The 23,426-nt window shown below is 39.6% G+C and overlaps 1 protein-coding gene and 1 pseudogene across 2 annotated transcripts in view; both read right to left on the bottom strand.

Annotated features, from left to right (window-relative positions):
- Positions 1 to 23,426, bottom strand: part of NRG1 (neuregulin 1) — a gene marked incomplete at its 3' end in the record, with an annotated part of 1,011,332 nt that overhangs the window by 517,369 nt on the left and 470,537 nt on the right. The window lies entirely within an intron of this gene.
- LOC307179752 (transcription factor Spi-C-like) lies at positions 22,074 to 22,830 on the bottom strand (annotated as a pseudogene). The gene has a single exon. The product of its transcript is annotated as a transcription factor Spi-C-like (transcript).

Consider the following 23,426-nt stretch of genomic DNA (forward strand, 5'->3'; position numbering starts at 1 on the left):
CCCTACTTTGCTACGTTCCTGTTCCCCAGCAAAATCATCCCTTTCTTTCCTGACAGTAACTCACTTATTCTTCTGCAGTGCCTCTAGCCTAAGAGCAGCACACAGACTTTTGAAACTGGATGAAGCCCCATGAACCCCAGATACGTCTCACTGTGCAGAAAGCAAACCGCAAGCGAGACTGCTGGATCAGCAGCCTAGGGTGACGTCCTGACTCCAAGGATGACCGTTTGACATTTGTCCTCAAGGTGGAGGTCGCAATAGATAACCAACAAGGACCTACTGTATAGCACAGGGAACTCTGCTCGACACTCTATAATAACCCACAAGGGAAAAGAATTTGAAAAAGAATAGATACATGTATATGTATTGATATAACCCAATCACTTTACTGGACACCTGAAACTAACACAGCATTGTTAATCAACTACACTCCGAAATAAAATATTTTTAAATGAATGAATAAATAAAAAATAACTTAAAAAAGGAAAGCATAGGCTAACAAAGTTAAAACTGTTTGCTCTTTTTAAAAATTTAGATGTATAATTCAAGGTAAAATGTCCTAAGAAAAGGACTCTCCCATTCCTGGGGTCCCTGGCAATATTTAACACATCATGCAGTCTGACCCCAAAGCACTGTGTCACGAAAACTGCAAACCACACTGGCAGGAAGGCAAACTCCAGTCCACTAATGCACCCACCTGTAGCCCCTGGTAGGTATTCATGAAAACTAAACAAGAATGTTAAAAACATGACGGTTTTCACAATGCAAGTAATTAACTTAATAATCTGCTCCAATCCCATTGCCATCTGAATGATCACACTCTATGTTTTATTGAAAATTACAGCCATGGACGTACTGGTAAGCAAGCAAAACCGTGTGACCATTTGAACAATCATTCAAGGCAGCAAAGCATAGAGGAAAGAGGACCGGCTTTGGACCTGAATGCGGTAACAGGCCAGGCACAGGAATAGCTAAGGTTCTGAGGGTGGACTTCACCAGACGTATCCTAAATAGGACAGAGTGGTTGGGTCTGTATTAAGGTCTACGCAAAGCCAGCTACCAAGACTGAGATGATCGCGTCAAATTCAGATTGTTTCCAGCAGTGCTTATCAAGCTTCTCTGTACAGATAGAATCTCCAGGAGATCTTGTTAAAATTCAGATTCTGATTCGGTAGATCTTAGGTGGGGCCTAAGATCCTGCATTTCTAACAAGCTCCCAGGAAGGACCACACTCTGAGTGATGACGGTCTGCATCTCCGTAGCATCACCAGCAGCTGAAAAGAAGCTGCACTGTAATATGTGTTAAAATTTGTGACTCTGCTGTCCACCTCGAACCATCTTGTTTTTCATCTTAGAATAATCAAATTTTTGCAGGTAAATTTACATACCAGATGGTACCAGAACTAAGTGTGGTAGCCAGAGGCTTTCCCTTATAGCTTTTGGTTAAAGCCAGGCTAGTTCTCCACATCGTGAGGGGCATCCTTGGGGCTCTTATGGAGTAATTTCTGTAGGAACTGACCTCAGAACAAGAACTGCAGAAATGGGAGCATTCTGATATCACTATCTAAAGCAGAATTTGCTTATGACTGTAGAGTCCTTCCTACAAGAAATTCAAAGTGGCTTGGAATCCAGCTCACCAACCTTCCTCATATATCTATGAAGGCATTTTTGTGTTACCACTGGAGAAACTACAGCTAGACAATGCTAACAGTCTTGGTCATTAAATCATTAAATGTTCCCATGAGTTCTCATTGGTGAGAGCAGGCCAAGAAGGTGATGGGTAAAAAAATGAGAGTCATGGGGAAAGATGAACAGAGGTCAAATGAGCATTCCACTGGACCCAAGTCAACCTGAGTTACACTAACAGCTTTACCCTCGCTCATCTGTGACAGTAGACAGAGCATTTCGACTACGGAGGCTTCAGTGTTCTCCATGTGTAATATAAGCATAAGATTAACTCTTGCTTTACTTTGCAATGCTGTAACTTGGAATGACCGCCTATGAACAATCACACTATTCTGACCTTATATCCAGGTCGGACCCCTAAAAGCCACTGGAATCTAATCTGGAACAGTGACATAAAGAGGACTTATTAAATCATATTGAACAGAAGATGGCTCTGATATGATTTGCCCCCAATCTCTCACCAAAGGAAGAAGGAAATCAGAGGTAACAGAGTAATATCCATACATCCTATTACCTGTTTACAGAAATAAATGTCTTTGTTGCTCTCTTTGCTGTGTTATTATTTCACAGCCCAGTCCCTCAAATGCTGAGTGTGTGTGCCTGTGTGTGTGTGCACACTCATGCATGTACACTCATGGGAATGCAAAATAAGAGTTTAGAAGGATTTAAAGAGACCATCCTTTTCCCCGGAAAACCTTTTCCCTGTTTACCTTTTCTCCAGAGTAAACAGGCTTAGGAAAAGTGAAAGATATTCTGCGGAATTTCAATTATTTATTTACCACAAAAAGTCTCTGGAACGCCATCTACTAGAATAGAAGACCTTAACACAGAAGGGTCCCGCTGGGAATTCCACGCTCGCTGCTTCCTTTGAGGCCATCAAGTCAACTAAAATCAACCTCTAAAGGCTTCCCAAGAGCAGCCCCACTCCTGGGCATACATTCGGCGAAACTCTAACTTGAAAAGATACACGCACCCCGGTGTTCACAGCAGCGCTATTTACAATAGCCAAGACGTGGAAGCAACCTAAGTGTCCATCAAGAGATGAATGGATAAAGAAGATGCGGGGTGTGTGTGTGTGTGTGTGTGTGTGTGTGTGTGTGTGTGTATACACACACACATTATAGACATATATATAATGGATGTAGTATACATTCCATAATGTAGTATACATTATATATATAATGTAGTATACATTATAATGGATATAGTATACATTCCATACTGGAATATTATTCAGTCATAAAACAGAATGAAATAATGCCATTTGCAGCAACATGGATAGACCTAGAGATTATCATAATAACTGAAGTAAGTCAGACAGAGAAAGACAAATATCATATATGTGGAATCTAAAAAAATGATACAAATGAACTTATTTAGAAAACAGAAATAGACTCATAGAGAAGACAAATTTATGGTTACCAAAGGGGAAAGGGGTGGGATAAATTAAGAGTTGGGGATTAACATATATACACTAGTCTATATAAAACAGAAAACCAACAAGGTCCTACTGTACAGCACAAAGAAGTATATTCAATATCTTATAATCACCTAAAATGTAAAAGAAGCTGAGAAAGAGGAGATTTATATATATAAAACTGAATCACTCTGCTGTACATCTGAAACTAATACAACATTGTACATCAACTATATTTTAATAAAAAGTTTTTAAAAAGAAGACTTCCCAAGAAAGTATCCTTGGAAAACCACCTCCTTGGTATTTTACCTTAATGTACAAGTAAGTCTCACTATCACTTTGAAAATTAAATACATGTACATTCTTTAGGAAGGACTCTGAAGTCTTTAAGTTTTATTCCAACTAGGAATAAAAACGAGAAGTGTGTAGATGGTACTGTATAATGTAATAGCTCTAACCATTAATGCAAAAACCAAGGACATTTCTTTTGAGGAAAATGTCTTTACCTCTACTAGATATTTGTTCAGTCACCCGATGCTCTTCTGACTTTTTCCATAAAATTTAACATATATTGAGAAAATAGTAGTTATCCCAGTTTAAATGTTCTCATGTTAGAAATCATGTTTATCAAAATCCCTGAAATGTTACAGACTAAATAAAACTCAATGCCAGTTCATAGGAAATTCATGACAAGTGAAAATGTTTTTGAGGTTGGGCCTTGATTTTGTTTGGCCTCAGCAAAAATAAAACATCAAAGTATCAGGTTCTAAGACTGTGTCTTAACGTACTTTCAGGAAAATAGAAAAATTTGACTAGTTTCAGTGAGTTATAAGAAAAGGTCAAAAAAAACCTTTTATAGCACGTCATATGAAGTGTTGCTATTTCTGTACCACTCCTGAAAATCACTGAAACAAAGTGAAAAACACATTCAGTACAAAATAGGTACATATACACACATTCATACAATACACAATTAAAGAGTTACTAAATATTTTTTCAAGATCCCACCACCTTCTAAACTCCACATCCTATTTGTCTAAGAAAATCATGACTTGAATGAACACAGAGGTTTAAAGGAAATCACTGTGAATGGCCAGAGAGGAGAGATGGGCTGAGTTAGGTTGTTTCTTGCAGCAGCAGCCTCAGTTCCCAGTCCATCTTCCCACAACATACCATCCAAATGTTAAAGAGCTGGATAAGGTATCTGAAGGGGCTAACAAGAGCTGGAGGAATATTTTCCTATTTCTGCTGAACTGATGGGAAATAAACTCCTTTTTGGGTGGCAGCATCTATCCCAAAGGTGAGTCAGCTCAAGACCTCTAAATTGAGATTAATGAAGATCAAACTCATTAACCTGAAGGCTTTGAGTGGCTGGCACTTGGTTAGTGATTTGATTTTTGTTTTGTGAGAATCTTAAGTCAGGAAACTGAGTGATGTTCATGTTGGTGGGAGGCCCAAGAGATAATGCTGAACATTCGTTTGTAGAAATTTATCTGCATTCACTGACTGTCGCTATCGATTTGACTTTGCTGCTTCATCTTTCTAATCCCTGCAGCATCTTGCCTTGGGCAGAGCTGTAGGGCTTGAATAGAAAAAGAAAATAAGAACTGGAATACATTCTCTGGTTAGGACCAAAAAAAGAAGACAGGAGATGCAAAGAGGAAGAAAAAGACTTGACCTGAGTCCTTGGCAGTGTGGAAAGGCCCATCCAACTGGAGGTTAGGTTGAAAATCTCAGCCTGTGTAATTTACAAACTTCAACGTGGATCTGTAACAAAGAATTCTCCTGAAGCTAGAATGCACATTCTACAGGGAAGGGATGTGAGAATTCCACCCGCTATTCACAGATGGTGGTGGAAACATAATCTTCCAGGGCCTCCTTAGAACTTCATGGGGTTCTTTTTTTTCTCTCTCTCTCTCTTAAAACTGTAACTCCAACCATGTTTTTTTTTTTTTTTTTTTTTTAAAAAAGGACTTAACTGGACTTCCCTAGTGGCGCAGTGGTTAAGAATCTGCCTACCAATGCAGGGGACACGGGTTCAAGCCCTGGTCCAGGAAGATCCCACATGCCACGGAGCAACTAAGCCCGTGCGCCACAACTACTGAGCCCATGCGCCACAACTACTGAAGCCTGTGCGCCTAGAGCCCGTGCTCCGCAACAAGAGAAGCCACCGCAATGAGAAGCCCGCGCACCGCAACAAAGACTAGCCCCCACTTGCCACAACTAGAGAAAGCCCGTGTGCAGCAACGAAGACCCAACGCAGCCAAAAATAAAAATAAATAAATTAAAAAAACAATTATAATTCTTTTCCAAACATTTCATGGTCATATGACCTTATTTATCCTCACAGCATTTCATTGTAATTTTTCTCTCCCCATGTACTCAGTATAAATTAAAAAAAAATAAAAAACACTGAAATTTTTAAATCAGTGAAGCAGGAATGGCTTTTACTTCACCAATATTGATATTCTTTTATCTCAATGATCTTCTACATAAAGAGTATTTTTAAAGCACAGGAGAAATCTTTTCATGGAATTCATTGTGGGCCGGAATGAATATTTTTTGGTAAATATTTTATATAGAGTAAACGATATAATTATAAGAATTTTGTAGTCACCTTGAAAATTACCCTTCCCTCCAGGACAACGCAGGAGGGAGGAGTTCAAGTAGAAAGTGCGTGTTAGAGAAAGAGAGAATTAGCGTCTCGACTAACTACATCAGCACTCCTGAGAGCCTGCTTAAGGTCGAGTACAAGAAGCTTAAGGTCGAGTACAAGAAGCTTATGGCTCACGCTCCTCTGGCTCCAGTTCGTTGTATTTTTCTGTTTATGATTCTCTGTACTCATGTCATTATTATTATCAGAGACTGTGCCCACCTCCACCTTCTAATAATGACTAAAACATCTTAATATTTAACCTTAGCTGATCTTTGATGCCTGACTTTATATAGAACAGAATTAGGCACCATGGAAGTAAAAGTTCACACTTAAATAGTAGCTAATTCATGCTCCTTAGTGGGAAGTTTAATACATTTAGGTTAATTAGAATAAATTATTCTGTAAGCACATTTTTTACTGAGAGTTAAGGTTATTTATAATCTCCCAGCACGTTACTCAGAATAAATACCTTGTGAACAACTAATATTCCTTTGTCAGGTTATAAATAGACACATTTATTTGTTTGCTGATAATCTTTAATATATTTTTATCTAACAAGGGAATTAATTTTTCCATTTGTGTGTTCTTAAGGAATTAAAATACTTTGAAGACTCGGTTATAAGTCCATAGCTGTGACTTCATGAGCAATTAGGTGTATATTAATGCAGAGTGAAAGGTTCAGAGCTGGCCAAGAAGACCCTTGTTGAAAGCACACCTCTTATTAAAGTTCAACGCTTGTATACTCTGCCCCTTGTAGAAGGGAATAAATTAAGTTCAAGTCCTTCTATTACTTGTGACCTGGTTTAAACTTACCAGAAGCTGGCCAAGGTTTCACAATCATTTATTAAACAAACATTTATTGAGTGCCTGCACTACATCAGACCCTGTCCTGGACACCAAGGAAATAAAAGTATATTTTATACACTTGTTTACAGAGATACTTATATAGAGAGATATTTACAAAGAGGAAATAAATACAGGAAAATATGATAATAGTAATCATCATAATAAATGAATACTGCATAGCAGAGGATGAACAAGATAGTATAGAATAGATAGAGAAGCAGGTCTAGTGAATTTAGGGAACATTTTACAGAGGAGATGGTTACCTGAGCTGAGTCTCAAATTACAAAGGACTATTAGCAGGAGTTATTAACCTGTGATCTAGATACTCCCTCTAGCACCTGTGGAAAGAATACAGGGGATCCATGAGCTTGGATGGGAAGAAAATGTTCACATATTCCTTTTGCCTGAACTCTAACTGAAAAGTAGCATTTCCATTGATTTCAAATGTAAGCAACAAACCATAGTAATATTAACTGTGATTTTCCTCAGCAACAAAAATTGCAGATTTTCTGAAAGAATCATAGTTCTTAGCCCTGATGCTACATCATATTACTTCATCTACCCATCAAGAAGCTTGTTTACTACCATATCACAATTTTTAAAATATTTAACTATCTTTCAATTTAATTGGCTTATTTGTAATCTGATGTATCTTACACAGATATTTAAAAACTCCATCTTGAGGCAGGGTCTCTGGGCATCACCCGAATGCCAAAAAGGTCCACGACACCAAAAACATTTACTACCAGGATCAGAGGATACTTAACCAGACGGAAAATAGGAAGGTTAATTTATGCACAAATAGAATGTATTTACAAAAGTCTGCAAAAGCATAGGAGGGAAATGTATAAGAGAAGCCACAATTTCTTCAGAGAGGACTGCCGAAACCCCCAATCCAAGAAATGCAGGAGGAATATATCAAAAATATCTGAGAAGAAATCGGACAGTGCTTTGGCAAGGCAAAACACAAACTTACCCGACTAAAACTTAATAGACAGTACTAACAAAAGAAGGGTGAAAAAGGCTCGAGATGAAAATGTGTGCTCAGATTTAAAAAGCAAGGAGAACTATAGCACATGATTGGCCTTAGAATGGAGGCAGATTTGTGTGAGGTTGTATGCAGCTCTAATTGCACGTGGGTATTTGAAGTTTCATATGCAGTCCTTGAAAAAATATAAAGAACCACAAAGATGCCGGGATTAAATGCCAAAAGTAGGGCCTAAAATACTATAACAACATGAGGGATCATGAATAGAAGAAAGCCAAGGGATACAAAGCATTTGTGCTTGACGGAAAGAAAAATCCAGGTCCACTGTCAATGTCATTGGTCAGACTGGACGGTTGTGGCTAATGGGCACCAAACACTTTCTGAATATGAAAGGTAGTCTGTTCAGCTGGGACCTGATAATAGAGAAACATCATTGAAATTTGAAAAGTGCCCCCCTAGGGCACAGAGGGCCAGCAATAAATGTACAGAAAATAAAAGCAAGGAGCTTAAAGCTTTAAGATATTTTGCCAACTTAATAATAAATATTACGCTATTTTATTGCATTCGTAGCACTTCTTATGCTCCTGGGTTCTTGGTCTTTTAGGCATAAAGGGTAAATAACTTGCCCATGCTCAGACAGCCAGTGAGAGGAATGGGGCAGGACATACACACAGCTGGCTCAGAAGCTGAAAGAGGAGGGCCTGCAGGGGACAGTCAATTTCCAGAAGAAAGTCCTGGCAAAAGTTCCCAAGTTTCTTACCTAGTTAAATGATTAGTTGTGGCAGTTACTGCCTGAGAAACCTTCTCACTTTCCTCAAATAAACAGACACATAAGAAAACTTTTCAGTGGTGGAAATGAATGGAGATCTCCTGAGAGATGTGTACCTTGTAGTGTTTCCCGAGGGGCAGATGCTCTCAGACTGAAATATACTGATAAAGTCAATGGATGAGTTGTCAGAAAGCTAAGGCTCCTTCTCTTTCCACTTCGGCGTCAGGAAGACACCTCTCTGCACCGCTCCCCAGCCCCGCTGGATGTGGGCGCTCCTCCTGTCTTTACGACCACAAGACCTTGGCACCACTGAGCGGCAGGCTATGGATGACCCCACCTTCCAGAGTTATGGGTTTGAAATCATAACTTAGTTACGGATTGAGTCTTTAGAAACGAAATGTACACCTCTGCTTGAAATGAACATTTCAAGGGCATACAATTCCTCCACGTGGCACTGACATTGAGCTCTTGATTGCTTACGTATGTCCAGTATGTTTCACGTGTAAGCCAGCCCTGACCCCTCCCTCTTCTCCGCTTCCAAAGTACACAATCATCAAGTCCTACCTAGCCTTCCTGTAACTCACATATTTATCTCCACTCCCATTTCCGGTGGCACCGCCACCTAGCGCTCGCCAGAGGTACTGCAGCAGCCTCCTGACTGGCTTCCCTCACTCTGATCTCGTCCACGCCACCCTATTCTCACACAAAAGCCACAGGGATCTTTCTTAGTCACTGCTCAGTGTCTAAGCCGTCCGTGGCCTTCTGAATAAAGCAGGAATTCCCTAACCTAAACACAAGGTCTTCAACCTGACCTCTAATTTTATCTTTAGTTTCAACCCTCACTACTCCTTCCCTCCCCATCCAAGCAACCATTCTACCAAATTACATTTGGTAACGACTGACATGCAGGCTCCTGGAAGTCTGGGCCTTTCAATGTGCCATTTCTTTTCCTATAACCTCATTCCCCTCCCCTTTCCCCTACCTTTTATCCTGACAAATGGCCCTCGTTCTTCAGATTACAGTTCCAGAGAGCCCTCCACCAGCAGCAAGTCTGAGCAAGACACTCTTGTCCTACCTGTTTGTGTGTCTGTGTCTCTACTAGACAGGGCCCAGGGGGCCAGGGACCGTGTCCTTGTTCTCACTGTATCACTCAGTAAATATTTGTCAAAGGGTAGATGAACAAGATAGTCTTGTAATGAGGTTTGCTCTTTAAAACAAATAATATTGGTAGAGTCATAATGCTTTCCAGACAATATTTCTACATCTGTGTTTCTTTTAAAATGTCAAATTAAATGTCACAAGTTTGCTATCTGCGTAATCACTAAATATACATTTTTATGCTCTGGATTAAATGAGTGACACAGGTTGAACATTCTACTGCTGTACCTGAAACAAAGTCCTTTTTTTAACTAAAGAATTTTTAAAATTTGCTTTATTACGTATTTAGTTCCATTTTTCTTCTTCCTAAAACACAGACAGCGACAAAGATTTGGGATTACCTTTACACACACAAAAATCTACTCATCCTCTCCTCCCCTCCATAAACTCCCAATAAGGTAGACACACAGGAAGTAAAGGAAATCCACTGCTGGACAAAAGTAAATGATACTGGAAGAAGCTACGAAAGGGTAAGTGTGAGGAATGTAGGACACCACATACGAGTAAACGATTCCCAGCCTGCTCTGGTTATCACTGAGAAGAAAGCAGAGGAGGATCTGTGGGTATCATAAAAACACAAATTACCTAGAAGCCACAGGTGAACTGGTAAGTGTCTCTAGGACAATCACTTTGGGGAGGGGCTAGATACCTCAAATCATTTCCATCTTTAATGAAACATTCTTTGCTTGGCCATCATTCTGGTCCTCAATTAACTGAAGCTTAAAAATGTCAGATACAAGACTAGCTGATGCAACCGGATGAAACGCACTAGGCTGATTTTTAGACATCAGCGGCGCGTTGGAGAAATTAGAGCATGACGGGCTTTAATTCATGCATTTTAAAATAATTTGGGGGGGTCAGCTTTGCCAGCTTCTCTGGAGCCGGGACTAATCCCAAAGGCATCATAAATAAAGTCAGCCTGAAGATGCTTCATCAGGCAGCTGAAGGCAACAGTACAGACACCTGGTCTTGGTGCTGCCATCTGACCTGCTGAGATACTCCAGCGAGTCCTCCGCTTACTAGACCAGACAGAGGACCTCACAGGCTTCCAGAAGATGCAAACTCTCTTCTGTGCCAACAGCATACACATCTTACCACAAGTGGTGAGAAGCTATAGCCTTTAGCTTCACTTTCTGAATGGGGGTCTTCCCTTTACTTCACCACCTGGGCCTAGGAAGGTCTATTAGTTTCCTAAGATGGCTATAAGAAAGTATCACAAACTTGGTGGCTTAAAAAACAGAAATCTGTTGTCTAACAGTTCTGGAGGCCTGAAGTCTGAAGTCAAAATGTTGTAGGGCCATATGCTCCCTTCACGGCCTCTAAGGACAATCCTTCCCTGCCTCTTCCAGCTTTTTAAGCCCCAGGCACTCCTTGGCTTGCAGATGACCCACTCCAATCTCTGCGTCTTTTCTTCACATGGCTTCTTCTTGGGTGTCTTCTCTCTTTTTATAAGGATACCAGTCATATTGGGTTAAGGGCCCACCCTACTCCAGTATGCTTCCATCTTAACTAACTCCCCTGCAAGGACTCTATTTCCAAAGAAAGTCACATTCCATGATACTGGGAGTAAAGACGTCAACGTATCTTTTTTTTTGGGGGGGAGGGAGCAGTGTACATAATTCAACCCATAAAATAAAGGATAAAAGAAATCATTCTAGTTTGCTTTTGCGTTATGCATAGTTTGTGTGTTAGTATTTTCTGTGTAACCTCTTACTTAGAGGAAAAATAACTTGTTCTTACCTCCATCTTTGGACCAGAAAGTTATAACTTAGTTAGAATTGTATGGAGAAATCAATTCCTGAGTTTCCACAGTGTTCCATGCCTCCACATTCTTCACCAGCTACAAATGATTCTCTAATTTCCACCACTTTCTCAAACTACGTACACTTAAATTTCACTAATCAATGTCAAGCAGCCCATCACCAAACCATCAACTTCTAGAATCTCAACCCCAGAATTCCTGGCACTAGTGAATTCCTAACAACTGTTATTAACATGAGAATTTATTTTCTTTTGGTCATTTGGGCCCTACTCTCAAATTATGTGTTCACACTGACAAATCTCAAATGCCTACATGTTTCATCACCACACACTTTCAAAGTTCCTTCATGGGTGGTTATAGGAAGCAGAATTAGAGAGTCAGTTCTATGAAAACCAATTGTACCATGACTTGGTATCTGGAGAAGAACACCCAGACACACCTACAGACAGAGAAAGCAGGAAGGATGTCTTAAAACAGTGATCCATCACTTGGTCTTGCGACTTGAAGACTGAGTCTATCAAGTTTCAGGTATCCACCGGAGATGCTCCCTTATAGGTGGATAGGTGACATAGTAATCCACTCAAACATCTGATTTAACCATTTTAAAAGCCTAAAGTCATCTATGACAATGATACCAGCATTGACCACAGGGAATCTTAAGCTTTGTGGTGACAGGAAAATGCCAAAGATCACAGATCCAGAAAAGGAGATGCCTTTCAGCTTTAGATGGGAGTCTCCTAACACCACTTGGCAACAACTATGGAAAAGTCCTTGCCCCCATGGAGTTTGTATTCCAGAATGAAGAGACAGATAATCAGCAAATAAATAAGGACATTTATAGTGTGTCAGATGGTACAAGCCAACAGAGAGGTAAGGGAGGTTATGGGGTGTACCAGGAGGAGGGACGGGATGGGTGGTCAACGAAGGCCTTGCTGAAAAGGTCACACTTGAGCCAAAATATAAAGGAAATGAAGTTCTAAGCCAGTTGATTCCTACTCCTTCATAAAGGATCCTTTGATTTTATAATTCTCTCTTCATGGATTTCATGTTTTAAAACATCTCATTTCCCAAAAATATGAAGTCTTGGTTAATTGTCAAAATACATACTCTTTGTGGAAAGCGCCTCAGGATGTGGACAAAAGTTGGGCTCTTGACTTGCACAGTGGAAAGCTAAATTCAACCAGCAGGACTTAGGCAACAGGACCCTCACGTCCCTGTTTATTCCAGCTCTAGATTTCTACAGGGATAGTGTTAATTTAATCTAAAGGAAAACCTCTTGCAAAACTTCATGGTTCCAGCTCAGTAAGACTTACAATGTCGTTAAGAGCACCCATACTAGATGTTAGAACATAAGTGCCAGGGAGCAGAGAGCATTGCATTGCTCGGTGATATATCCCAGTGCTCAATATATTTTTGTTGAATTGAATTTCCTGAACTCACGCCATTCGCCTGGACCATAAACTGATCACTGGGATTGATTTTCCCATTTGAGACCTGTTTCTTCCACAATTACCATAGTTTCTATTTTTCTCTACCCTCCATGATGCCAGCACATCACTGGGCCATGATTATTCTTGCAGCTGAGTTACATGTGAGATGACTGAATGTGTCAGAATGATGAGAAATCAGTGATGTAAAAATGGGGAAGGTTGGAAGGTAGAGGCACATTTTTCTGTAAATGGAATTATTGGCTAGAACTCCCAAGAAATATAAAAATGTATGTTTGGAGAGATGGCTATCCAGAGGGAGGGACACACTACTCACAGATAATAAAGCCACTTCCCTTTCATTCCCCTACTGATTTTAGCTGTTTTAGAAAGAAGAAAGTGGAGGCCCCAAAGATCCATGGTTATCTCTGGTCGTTTGATCTTAAGGGCTGCTGAAGACACATTCCGTTTGGTTGTCCAGTTCATTTCTCACTTTGTAGCTGATGCCATCACCAGGGTGGGGTTTATATTTTCCCACCATGTGCTTCCTACAAAGTTCTGCTGCTGATAGCTACTATTTGGAATTATATTTTATAAAGCATGTACTCTCTTCTACTTAGCTATTTTCTACACTTTATCATACCCCAAACCTATCACTGATGGTGACAACCACAGATCCCTGTAGTTTGCTCTCAGGAAAAGATCTTTGTGAAGAAAGATAGATCAGGGCTGAGTTCTTTCGTAGAGATCATTTTTTTTCTACTCTTTTTCTGCAAGGAAGAAATTTCACCCCCTCGGAAATGAAACAAAGCTATCCCACCCAAGATGGGTTATATATATACGCATCAACGACTTATGTTCAATATTTGTTGAGTACCTGTTATATGCTGGGCAACTTCCTAGACCCTGAGGATATGGGAGTGAATAAAACAGAAACAATTCTTAATCTCATGCCACTTACATTCTAGTTTACATAATATGAGGCGCCATTTTAACCAAAAGTTCCCACTTTCTATGGGTCATCAAGGGATGGGGCAGAGGCTGTCATTTTAATGTGCGTATTTGGCTCTCCCTAGTTGGATTTTTGGCTTTAACTTCCATTAATTTGTCTTACATCTAAATTAATTTTTATGAGCTCCTCATTATATGTCACATTGATTTAAATAATAGCAATAATAATAATAGAAAACACTCAAAAGTCCAAACTCATGAGCTTGAAAGCTTCAGCCTTTTGCCTGAGATACAGTTCACACCATACCCTGTAGGCTGCATATAAACCTAACTAGAAAATAAAGGGAAGTTTTGCTTTGCAATGAAACCAGCCATAGTTTAATGTCCATTATGAATGGTAAAGGTATGCTTCCACAAACAGTTCACGAATTGTTCTTTTGGTTATTCCATTAGTTGCACACATGGTCATTACACAAACCATTAAACTTAATGAGGATGAAACTGGCTATAACTTTTAAGCCAGTTAAGCCTCCATTACCTATAGACAAAGGCAATCAACTCTGGGAATACGTTCCCACTACTCATAGGGAAGGATTACCCGAAGATCACAGGTTCCTTCCCCTCCAGTACTGAAGCAATAGCTGCTCCATTAGACAGAGCACTGTTAGCATCAAGGGAGGCTCCATGGTGTCTCTTCAAACTGTGGATACTTCATCACTCAAGGTGAAAATGGTAGAAAAATGCAACTTATCACAAAGTTGCTGTAAGTGGACAATTCCTGCCAAGTTGACATATGTAATTTTGCTTCCTCTGATGTCACCGGATAATATGACTCACCGCTGAAACACTGTTGACAGTAGAAAAAGGAAAAAAAAAATCTGTGGAGCCAAGGATAATATTACAAAAACAAGGAATGACAATGAGGCCACTTCTGCACATGTCTGCATTTCAATTGGCAAACCACAATCTGGAGATGTATAATATCACCATGGCCACCGTCTAACCCAGGATTCTGTTCCCAGGTGTGAGCTTAGCACTTTGCCCATGGACGTCTGCAAATAATTATTATCTTAAAAAAAAAAAGGATTGCCACCCCACCTGGCCCCCTTCCCCAAGCAGTACATGAATATAGCAAATAAAGTGACTAAAATCAGCCTTTTAAGCAACTACCCAGCATAAATCATTACTTGGCAAGAGGCTATAACATTTGTCTGTAATGGTTCTACACAGTATGACGTCCACTTCCAAGTAGATGTCTTGGTAAATATGGCATCAGAGACCATGCCTAAGGAAAAGCTGAGTGCAGATGAAATTCCATTTCAGAATGAAATAATTAAGTTACTATGACCATCTGTGATCTCCTACACAAGCAAAGAGCTGACTGAACACATCTGCCATGGTATAAACCTATCGGCTTGCAGATGCTTTAAAGGCAATGAATGAAACCTTAATTTCTTGGTATCTTTCATAGCCCCTACCATTGTAGGCACTCAGTTACTCATTCAGGAAATACTGTAGGTCATGTACTAGATACCAGGCACTATGCTAAGAGCTGTGATACAGAGGTTGTCGCATCTGATAGGGATATTGCCCTCATAGATCTTATACTGTAGCTGTGAAGGGGAGAAATTACCAAGTAATCATGCAATAACATAATTACACATAATACTACTTCCGTGATCTCTGAAGTACTAATTCCGTGAAAGGAATTACTCCTTTCTCTGCCCTTCAATAGTACTTTCTCATGTATCTATTAAGCACTGACTAATGTCTGTCTTGTGTTATGAACTGGGTACATATCTATGTCTTTTTAGATGGCAATCACTAAAGAATAGGGCCACATCTTTGTGCTTCTCAGCACCTCGCTCCTCCCATACCTTCTCTCCCACTACCTACCCCTGCCTGGGGCTCCTACCACCCTGGCTTGCACAGAACTCCCCTTCCCCCCACAAAAAGGTAGAAATAAAGCTGACCCACTCACTAGCTTTTCTGTGTGGGTCAAATTCATTTTATTTCTTATGCTTCCATTTATACATCGGGGCTAAGAATTTACCACTAGCCTCTTTGGGACATTGCAACTCGAAGAATGAAATGGAGACCCTCAATATAAAGGCAGCAGGATATAAGGGCCCCTGAGAGGCAAAGCCATCAGTCCAAAGGCTTAACCACTGGTATGGGAAAAGGAACAGTTTTACTGGACTCAAGGATCTAAAGTTGTATCAATGCTGGTTGATATCCATACCCAGTCTTTGATAAACTGAGATAATAAAGGCAAAGCAGTGGGGTTTTCATAGGCTAAATTTATTCAACTTATGTTGAGATTATCTTTCCTAAAATGCCCCTTTTTTTGAAATAATGCTAATAATGGAGTTTTAAAAAACGTTTTACTTGTTAAAATCTAAATAAAAGGCAATCTATATCAGTCTCTTCATTTTTTTCTTTGGAGATTTTACTGTCCCATAAAATCTAACTATCTGGGAAACACTGGCTTAGGGTGTCTGCTTTCATTGGCTGGAACGGCTCACAGCCAAAGTCAACCCAGATATTCAAGCTCATGTCGGGAGGCAGCTTATTGGCTGGTGTGTTTCATGAGGACAGCAAGATCTAAGGAGGTTCAGAAGACAATTTTCTTGGCAGAAATCCTTCTAAATTCAAAGATAGATGTTTTCAGCCTCTCCCTTGGTTGAATTTTTCTTTTTTTTCACATGGAGATGGTGAAACTAGCGTTTTCCGTAGTGTTTACAGCTGATGGCGTTATTATAAGTGAGGTTAAAAGAGTAAAGGAAAAAGGGATGTAGAATAGGGAAACCAAGAGAAGGAAGACATGAAGGCAACAGAACATACAGAATGAAGAGTGATTAGAAGGTTGAGGTGGGGTAAAGTGAGAAAACAAAAATAAGAAGAAAAACAAGAAATTCACACACACACACAAATTGCCATTGCCAGTTACAGGAGCCAATGGTTCACGAGTTCTGTTGCCACTGATTTCTCTTTACTTTAGTTGCTGAAGGACAGAAAACCAAGCCTGCAATTTAACCAAAGACTTCTTAGCATAAAAGGAAGCTCTTCAGCTCTGTCAATCACACAGGAGCCAAACTCAAGGCCAAGAACCCTAACATGAATTATATTCCTGACATACCAGTGTCTTCACCTTTGCTAACTATGTCTGTCTTCTTCCAGGACTGAGGAGATTAGTTAAGAAGGAGTAGTTATACACTTCCAATTGTGACCCATTCTTGGGGACAAAAGAAGATTACATTTCAGGAACTCTCCTTCCTAAACTACTGGTGGGGAGGGGTAGCAGTGGTGGTGAGCAAAGCAAAAGAAAAGAAAACCCAAACCGTGTTTTCTCCTAAGCCTCACGTCAATTGCCAAGGGTGAAAGGAGTTATTAATACAGTAGCATAGATGCTTATCCATGTTCTTCCCAGGTTTTACATCCCCAGGAAACTTCCCTTCCACTTAGAAACAAAAGCCTGCCCATGTTTTGATGCCCAGATCTTCAAAGATTGTAATATACTCTGTGGGTTCCCACTACCCTTTACCAAACAGTGTAGTGTAACTTTACGAGTTGGAAACTCATCTCTGTTTCGGAATTCAGCACTTTCACACACACCAAGAAGATCTGAGGGATAGTGCGTGTGGGGTGTCCAATGACTAGGGATAAGTTCCTGCCATTTGGGCCCATTAGCTGAAAAATGGGAACTTAGGACCATTTCCCTTCCTGTCTCACTTCCCTTAGAGCTTAACCACCTATTGGATAAATATGGCAGGTCCATTGGTCATTCCATTCCCCCTCCATTTGGCTTTTCTTTTAGGGGAGAAATAAATCTTTCTGTTCAGAGGATAAGCATTGCCTTGCGGTTTCCAGTCTAAGTTAAGCTACATTTGGAAGTTGGAAGTGACCCTCAGGCCAAGAGCCGCCGTGAACAAAGGATCTTGTTCACAAGCCCTGTGATGTGGCTGGGTCGTATTGCATTCTTCCTCACCCTGCGGTGGCAGTGAAGTTCAATGCCCATGTAGTAAAGATTTTACCCAGCAGGTGGGAGTAATTACACACAGCACATATTTCTAGGCAGCAACTTTCTTCCAAATTTATAATCCGAAAGAGCATAGTAGTAAATCCCACAATTTTTTTGAACCCTGAATTTGCTAACCCACTCTCCAATTCACAAAACATATATGGTCAGTCATAACTCAAGAGTCTTGAGTTTATCTCAGAACTCAAGTATGGCTGAAGAAGAGAGTAATTGGCAAATATTTCCCATGGAACGGAGACTTTTTATTACCATTTCTGTTACATGTTCTGTTTTATCTTTCAGTTACTTTTTTAAAATGCCATTTACCTGAGGTACTTCTGTTCTTAGAAAATTTTTTTCACACTTAATTTTTAGTCTGAAAATACAATGATTTTTTCCCCATGACTTTTGCTGCGTTGTCGCTGTGCCCCTTAGCCAAATTTATATCTACGCTTATGAAATACTAACTCAACTGAATCCCGGGTGAAACACTTACACACTCTCTCACAAAATGGAGATGACCTTTCCATTCTCGTCTGGTCCAAATATTTCAGCAATCTTCAGGTATAGATTAGGTTGCCAACATGATGACAGATGATATATTTTCTGAGATCTGATATTTCTTTCACATCCATTTAGAGACACATGCCTATAGTTTATAATGGCAAGTCTTGAAATTAGTAGCTTATGGAATATGCTTTGCACTGTGCTTCACTATGCAAAGTAAGGGTACAAGGGTATGCATATATATTTTACTTTAATCAATTCATCTTGTGGAGTGCAATGAACAGAATTATTTTTAACTTTACTGGTATGACTTTTGAACCAGTTCTGTCAGAGAGAGTGATTAAATGAGCACCAAATATGTTCCCTCTCCCTGAGCACAGAACCAAACTACATTTCCCAGCCTCCTTAAACCTAGGTGGGGGTCATGTGACTAATTCTGACCAATGGGATGAGAGCAGAAGGCCACTGTCACTTCCAAACCAAGGCAGTTAAGAATGTGTGTGTGTATGTGTGTGTTCATGTGCACTTGTGCTGTTTTGGACACTCTCATTCTGCCTACAATATTGGCTGTATATTGCCAGAGTGACGCTGAAGCCAAGTGTCAAAGATGGAGGAGCCATCGTCCTCTGTTACAGCACAGGAGAAAAAGATCCCCAAGTCACCTCTTAGGGGAGTAACCCAACCAAGAACAACTGTGCTGGAATCTAAGTCCGTAAGATGTAAGTTTTTACTGTATTAAAACACTAAGAGTTGTTTTCTTCTTTTAAGCAGCAGTTGTCACGCCCCAACTAAATCATAAAAATAATAGTGTTCTTTTTTTCCAAGTTTGCATGTACTAGTACACCAACAAAATGCCTATACATAAAATGCGTTACGTGGCATACTATTTTTGATATAAATAATACACTGTTTTTCATTTGAGGATGATCTAATATTACGTATCTCCCATACTTAATTTTATAATTTCAGGTTCACGAGTCACTCTTTTATTATATACATGAGGCAATATATAAGCAATATTGCCAGCTGGTACTACAACCTTTTCTGTCCTTAATTGATTCAGTGAGTCTCTGCCTAAGACTTTCTGATGTCTTTTGTTTTCTTATTCAGAATTTGCAATTATAATTTATCTAATGATTTACCAATTTTAAGTCATATCAGCTATTTGATTAGACATATAATAATTGTTTTAACCCTTTCTAAGGAAACAATGCTTGATGAGGAAATGAGGGGTAGAACAGAGGAGAACTCAGAACTCCAGAAATTCTGGTCCAGGGGACCATGAGATGAAGTATATTTACATTTACTCTCTTCAGTCTTACTTTATGCTAAGAAACTAAAGACCTGGAATGCTAACTTCCCCCCTCTGATGATGCTTAAAGACATCAATATGGCTCAATAAAAGGAAACAAAGTGTGGATTTAATTATCTTTGGCTATATTTTAGGGTTTATCATTTGCAGCCACAACTTTCTCTATCTGTAAAGTGGGCATCATGTAACATATCAATTTTCAAGGTGAGTAAAGAACAACCTTAAGACACAAGGCATTAATATACTAAAATACAGGTATTCAAGTCCATAGAGTTTTTTTTTTTTAAAGGCTTTTCTACAGGACTTTAGAAATCACCACTCAGAGAACTAAGAGAAGAATCTATCTAACTGGATTAGTGTTTGTGAATGGAAATGCTCTATAAAATCTACAAAATATCTGGCATGTTTTAATCTAGTTTTAATATATTTTAATAATATGGACATAAGAAATTTAATTACAGCCAAAAGCTGGCAACCGAAAGAGGCATCTCCAAGTATTTTTGCCTTAGCACCAACCCAGACATAGGGCCTTGCCTCCAAATATTTGAGTGTGTGTATATACACATCTAAAGACATCCTGAACATGATGCTATCCTATTTCACTTAATGGTTAAGAGCGTGGGCTCTGGAGTCAGGCTGAGTTCAAATCCCAGGCCCACAGTTACCACTGGTATGACCTTGAGCATGTTTCCTAACACCACTGACTCAGTTTCCTCATACCACTGACTCAGTTTCCTCATCTGAAGAATGAGGATAAAAATAATGATTTGTCTCATGAGTGGCTGTGAGAGTGAATTATCTCTGGGGAAGCCTTAGCACACTTCCTGGTCATACAGCAAGTGCTCAGCAAACATTAGCTGTATCTTTATTACCCTTCAACTGCATATTTGAATTGGTCATATTCTTAGTCCCTTAGAGTGAATCCAGCTTGCCCATGGAAGCCGAGGCCCGAATAACACATTCTGTGGGTATCTGTCTTTGCCTTGAGAATTCTTCCAGCCCACCCTTCCTTATCCCACTCTCTCTCCAACTTGGCTTCCACAAGATGCCTCCTAGGAGAAGAAACATACACTCTTCCTTATACTTCTTTTTTTTTTTTTTAAGTTTGTACTTCTTAATTTTTATTTATTTATTTTATAGAAATATAGTTGATTTACAATATTAGTTTCAGATGTACAGTATTATATTAGTTTTAGGTGTGCTACATAGTGATTCAGTGTTTTTCTAGATTATACTCTATTCAAAGCTATTATAAAATATTGGCTATATTCCCTGTGCTGTACATTACACCCTTGTGTCTTATTTATTTTATACATAGTAGTCTGTACCTTTTAATCCTCCACCCCTATCTTGCCCCCTCCCTCCTTCCTTCCCCCCACTGGTAACTAATTTGTTCTCTATACCTTTAAGTCTGTTTCTATTTTGTTATATTCATTTGTTTCAATTTTTAGATTCCACATATAAATGATAACATACTGTATTTGTCTTTCTCTCCCTGACTTATTTCACTAAGCATAATACCCTCCAGGTCCATCCATGTTGTTGCAAATGACAAAATTTCACTCTTTTTTATGGCTGTGTAGTACTCCTCTGTGTATATTTACCACATCTTCTTTATCCATTCATCTGTTGGTGGACACTTAGGTTGCTTCCATATCTTGGCTATTATAAATAATGCTGCTATGGGATTTCCCTGGTAGTCTAGTGGTAAGGATTCTGCGCTTTCACTGCAGAGGCCTGGGTTCAATCCCTGGTTGGGGAACTGACATCCCACAAGCTGTGTGGTGTGGCCAAAAAAAAAAAAAAAAAATGCAGCTGTGAACATTGGGGTGCATATATCTTTTCAAATTAGTGTTCTCATTTTCTTTGGATGTATACCCAGGAGTGGAATTGCTGCATCATATGGTAGTTCTAGTTTTAGTCACTGAAATTTTTAAAGCCATGAATGTAATTTAGCAGGAACACTATCACAGGCAATCATTTTTCTTTTGTTGCTAAAGCTGTTGGATACGTGTTAGAGTGATTACTTTTTTGTCTGAGTGTATGACAGGAAAATAATGTTTAAATCAATATGTACATCAGAGTATCTCCACTAGCATTATTAATCTAGAAGGAAGTATTACACAGACAATAGTAAAAGAAAGGACATTTAGTCTATATTTTCAAATGGGACTTGATCATTTTAAAGCTGTTCACTGGCAAAATTTTTCACCAAGTTAGTATAGATTATATGCTACTTCATAAAAGATAGCAATAAAGAAGTTTGGGTTGTTTTTTTTTTTGCACGGGCCTCTCACTGTTGTGGCCTCTCCCATTGCGGAGCACAGGCTCTGGACGCGCAGGCTCAGCGGCCGTGGCTCACGGGCCCAGCCGCTCCGCAGCATGTGGGATCCTCCCAGACTGGGGCACGAACCCGCGCCCCCCGCATCGGCAGGTGGACCCCCAACCACTGCGCCACCAGGGAAGCCCTGAAGTTTGGGAGTTTTGTTTTGTTTTTCAGTATTTGCTTTCAGAGAAAAATCCTAAAACTTGTAGGGATTTCTGATGCCAGAAAATTTTGATATATAAGAGTATATTTAGCAATCAGGGTGACTTAGATCATGGTAATTGGCGTATGTACAATTATAATTTGCATTTCAGTTATTTAAACTGAGATATCCTTGATCAGGTTGAACATACTGTGAGTAGAAGGTCTCTTCTTCCAAGAAATAAGATGGAGACAGTCTTTGGAGAATGGCCTCACTGAACTGGTAAGTTAACTTTCTCCGGATTTTGATGACTCCCCAGTTCTTCCATAATTCCTCAGTGCTCTGGCCGTTTTCTGGTAAGTCATGGTCTTCCGGTTGCCTTTTCTTCTCCCCCAAAGTTGGGCAAGTTTTTCTTTGTTTTTTGATACAAACCGAAAGATATCTTTGGTTTGATCTATCCACTGAATACAAGATGCCATCTCGGGATTACACAGGGATTCATGAAGGTATTGAAACAGTCGGAGCTTCTTCCTGCCTTTTCCTCCCTTTTGCTGGAGACGAGTAGGTTGCACCAGCTGGTCTTCAGGGATGTTCTGCAGAGACTGATGAATATTTCCTTCAAAATAGAGGTCCGTGGCACTGTTCTATACAAATATATTACTGTTCTCCAATTGTAGACCAGTTCCTCTGTGGGCAGCACACCATAGCTGCTGGAATTTCCTCTGACATGAGAACAGTGGTTGGTGAAAGCCAGGCAATGTTTGTAATTTGAGGAGTACTGAAGATCACCAGTTGAATGTTGCCTCAGTACTTCAAAAGCATCTTCAAATGCTTGACCCAGCTTGTCATGTTCAACACAAGCCATGCTTCATTAACCAACTGACAATTCTGTCCATCAGAGGCCAATCTAACATTTCCAGGCTCATATACTTCTTTATCTGCCCCATGATACTTCTTTGGGCATTTAATAATTCAGTGGAGAAAATGGATTCTTCTGTTGTGCTAGCTTTTTTTCAGAATATTTAAGGTGTTAGCCGAAATCACTGCTCTCCTGTTACTGCATTCCATTCCAACACATCATGAAAGAGTTGATCTCCAAAAATATATATTACTGAATCATAATTGCAATACAGGGTGATTCATTCCATTATGATTATTAGCACTATTATATTAAGATTACTCAGATTAATTTCCCTCCTAACCATTGTAATAATGTAAGCTTTTTTTGGCAAAGGACCTTATGTAATGTATTCAGTTATCCTAACTATCACACATATTCTATATTTTTCATCAACCAGGTATTTATTTTAAAAATACTGGGAATAATTTTAGAGGAAATCATTCTATTCCCAATTGCCACATACAGGCTGAATTTTTTTTTAACCAATCGACCTAGTTCAGAAGTTAAAGTTTATAGTTCTACACAATGCTGGCTAAGCTACTCGTTTTGCTGCTACTGAT

The sequence above is a fragment of the Stenella coeruleoalba genome (assembly GCF_951394435.1).
Source record: "Stenella coeruleoalba genome assembly, chromosome: 21".
NCBI lineage: Eukaryota > Metazoa > Chordata > Mammalia > Artiodactyla > Delphinidae > Stenella > Stenella coeruleoalba.